Consider the following 4,213-nt stretch of genomic DNA (forward strand, 5'->3'; position numbering starts at 1 on the left):
CCCAAGCATTCCAATGGCCCCTGCGCTTTTGGCTTTGACCCGTCGTTGATTTACAAATGTTCTGCTTAATTTCCAAAGTTTCCTTTTTCTTCTGATCTTTTGTCAGTTCTAACAGATTTTTAGAGTGGATACTAACCAGAAAGGATAGAGCTAGAGAGGTGCCTAGAGATGTTATTTTAGTTGAACGTTTAAATACATTGACAATGCCTGATTATCAGCATGCAGGCCAGTTATGGAGCGGCGAGGTCAAATCCCTGCTCCAGGCCTGACTTAGCTGTGCCACTTGGATGCCCCGCTCCACTAACGGTCTCAGGCCACTGGCTGCTCATTGGGAGGACAGTGGGAGCCCTGGGCAGAGTTGTTCTGTCCCTCTTCCTCTGTGGCTCCTGGCTCTATGCACATAGCTCTGTTCCAGCCCATTGCATTCACAGGGCCCAAGGCTCCCAACACCCTCCCTCGCCCCAGCGAGCCCCTCAACCTCACATTCCGCTCGCTGTCCCAACTCTGAATTAATTTCCTCTTTTTCTGATCCCTGGGGCTTCCTTTTCCTTGGCTATGAACTCAATCATGCATTTATATTTTTTGTTTATATTTTGTCGAGAATTATAATGTACATAGAGCAGGAGGGGGAATTTCCCATACTGGCAGTTATGGCCTGAATGTGTCCTCCTCAAATTCATATGTTGAAACCTGATCACCAAGGCAATGATATTAGAAGGTGGGGCCTTTGGGAGGTAATTAGGTCATGAGGGCTCCGTCCTGTGCCTGGGGTTAGTGCCCTTATAAAAGAGGCGCCAGAGAGCTGCCGTTCCCTTCTACCATGTGAACACACAGCAAAGAGCCACCTATGGAGCAGAGAGCCCTCACTGGAAACTGAATCTGCCGGCACCTTGATCTAGGACTTCCTGGTCTCTAGAACTGTAAGAAATAAATGTCTTTTGTTTTAAATTACCGTGTCTGAGGGATCTTGTTACAGCAGCCTGAATGGACTGAGACATTGGCTCAGTGCACTGCATTAGTTAGAAGTCCCTGACACAATTAGCTACATGACTTTGAGCAAGATACATAACTTCTCTGAACCCCAGTTTCTTCATGTATAAAATGAGTAGGTCCTACAATAAGAATATCTACATAATAGATTTTGTGAGTTTTCTTAGGCAGAGTCTCGCTCTGTCACCCAGGCTGGATGGAGTATAGTGGTATGATCTGGGTTCACTTGGCTCACTACAACCTCTGCCTCCCGGACTCAAGCAATTCTCCTGCCTCAGGCTTCTGAGTAGCTGGGACCACAGGCACCTGACACTGTCCCTGGCTAATTTTTTTTTTTTTGTATTTTTAGTACAGACGGAGTTTCACCACATTGACCAGGCTGGTCTCGAGCTCCTGACCTCAAGTTATCCGCCCACCTTGGCCTCCCAAAGTGCTGGGATTACAGGCGTAAGCCTGCACCTGGCCCCCAAATAGGTTGTTATAAGGCTTGTGTAGACAGGGGTGCCAAGAGTTTAACATACATGGTGTCTCTAACAGGATTGATGCCCAATAAGTGATAGTTGCTATTGTCATTCCTGCTTCTATTTTACATATAAAGGTCTGGGACTTAAAGAGATTGAGTAGCTTGCCTAAAGTCACACAGCTGGACAGCGGTATAATCCCCAGATGTTTGCGTTTTCCCAGACCAGGAGCCAGACATAGGAGTGAATAGGTCTTCAGAATGACCTGGGCCACAATCGCTGTCTGAATACAACTTCATGAGAAACCCCAGTTGAGAACTGCCTAGTAGAACCCAGCCAACTCCCAGGTTTGTAAGCAAAGAAAACAATTCCTATTATTGTAAGCCACTGTTTTAAGAAGGCTGGTCCCACAAAAATAGATAACAGGCACAGTGTCCTAACACTTAAACAGGGCACAGTTAACTCCTCAGCAGATGCAAGGAAACACGGAACTGCATCATTTGTTCACCCATCCTGTATTAGGCCATTATTTCATTGTTATAAAGAAAAACCTGAAGGCCGGGTACGGTGGCTCATGCCTGTAATCCCAGCACTTTGGGAGGCCGAGGCGGGCGGATCACCTGAGGTCAGGAGTTCAAGACCAGCCTGGCCAACATGGTGAAACCCCATCTCTACAAAAATTAGCCAGACATGATGGCTGGTGCCTATAATCTCAGCTACTCAGGAGGCTGAAGCAGGAGAATTGCTTGAACCTGGGAGGCGGAGGTTGCAGTGATCTGAGATCGCGCCATTGCACTCCAGCCTGGGTGACATAGTGAGACTCCATCTCAAAGAAAAAAAAAGAAAGAAAGAAAAAGAAAAACCCGAGACTGGGTAATTTATAAAGAGAAGAGGTTTAATTGACTCACAGTTCCACAGGCTGTACAGAAAGCATGATGCTGGTATCTGCTGGGCTTCTGGGAAGGCCTCAGGAAATTTACAATCATGGTGGAAGGTGAAAGGGAAGCAGTCATGTCACATGGCCAGAGCAGGAAGAGAGAGAGAGGGGAGAGGTGCTACACACTTTTAAATGACAAGATCTCATGAGAACTCACTCACTATCATGAGGACAGTACCACAAGGGGATGACACTAAACCATTCATGAGAAATCCACCCCCGTGATCCAATCACCTCCCATCAGACCCCCCACTCCAATGCTGGGGGTTACAATTTGATATGAGATTTGTTGGAGACAGAGATCCAAATCACATCACATCCACTCACTCAACAAACATTTATTAGCTCTTGTGTGCCCTGGACTCTTTACTAAGCACTGGGGATTCAATGGCAAATAAGACAGAAACATTGGAAAGACAGGAAATAAACAAACAAAAGCACCAGGTAGTGAGGCGTCAAGATTAAAGTAAAACTTGGTGGTATAGAATGACAGACGGGGCTTTTCAACTTTTAGGGGACCAGGGAAGGTTGCTCTGAGGAGATGGCATTTAGGTTGAGGTGAATGTTAAGAGGAAATATGATCTGGAAGCAGACCACTCCAGGCAGAATGCAGATGCCATTGGGGGAGTGAGGTTGGTGTGTTTGAGCCTCCTTCAAGGGCCAGTATGGCTGGAACAGGGTGGATGTGGGAGCCGTGGACAGGAGGGGGTGCCTGAGAGGTAGGCAGGGGCCACAATATGGAGTGCTTTGTAGACCACAGAAAAGATTCTACGTTTTCTTCTAAATGCAATGGGAAGGCACCAGTGGGCACTTTTAGCGAGTGGTATATCAGTCAGAATAGGATAGGCCATGCTACAGTAACAAATAAACCCTAGAATCTCCGTGGCGTGCTCCATTAGACACTTATTTCTCTGCTACATCACAGTCTACCAGGTTTCTGGAAGGTTTCTTCTGAATGGTAACCCAGGAGCCCAGGCTGCCTCCATCTTGTGGCTCCATCACCTTGTAGCTTCAAGGTCACTCTGAGGTTATCTACCTGAGGGCAGGTAGAAAGGGAAGAGAGAATGGGGAATCCCATGAGGTACTTAACTACTGTAGCCTGGGATTAATACACAGCACTTCTGCTCACACCTCCATTGACCAGAACCAGCCACATGGCCAACCTAACTGCACGGGAGGCTGGGAAACATGAAGGAGCACACCAATATGCTCCAGGGCCCCAGAAGCCTCTACCACAGATGGCAATGTACCCTGATTATATTTTAATTGGCATTCTGGTTTCTGTGTGAGAAATTTAAATCATCAGTAGTGGGAGTTTCAGCCACATCAGGCTCTGAAATGACATCCTAACTCCTTCCTCTTTGGGTTTGTCATTTGTGGTCTTATGTGCCACGTAAATTTTACCTCCTGGAACAAAAAAGCAAATGCTGAAAGTTGTGTCCTAAAGGGACATTCAGGTCAAAGATGTAGTAAAGCGTTCAAAGCCAGATGTTTAATCAGGGAGGCCCTGATTCTCAGACCTTGGGATTTCATGGACTGGAAAATTCCAGAAACAATTTGGAAACCAACAAGGAGTTGCCTACAGAGAAGCCAAAAAAGAGTTAGTCTGTCTCATAAGTACCTATGCTGTCACCACAATTTCATAAAATAAAGTCCATCTTAATAGTTTTCAGTTGGAAGGAAATAATAACACAATGAAAAACATTCCAGCCGGGCACAATGGCCCATGCCTGTAATTCCAGCACTTTGGGAGGTGGAGGTGGAGGATCACTTGAGCCCAGGAGTTCAAGACCAACCTGGGCAACATAGCAAGATCCCATCCATT

The sequence above is a fragment of the Papio anubis genome, chromosome 13 (assembly GCF_008728515.1).
Source record: "Papio anubis isolate 15944 chromosome 13, Panubis1.0, whole genome shotgun sequence".
In the NCBI taxonomy this organism is placed as follows: Eukaryota; Metazoa; Chordata; class Mammalia; order Primates; family Cercopithecidae; genus Papio; species Papio anubis.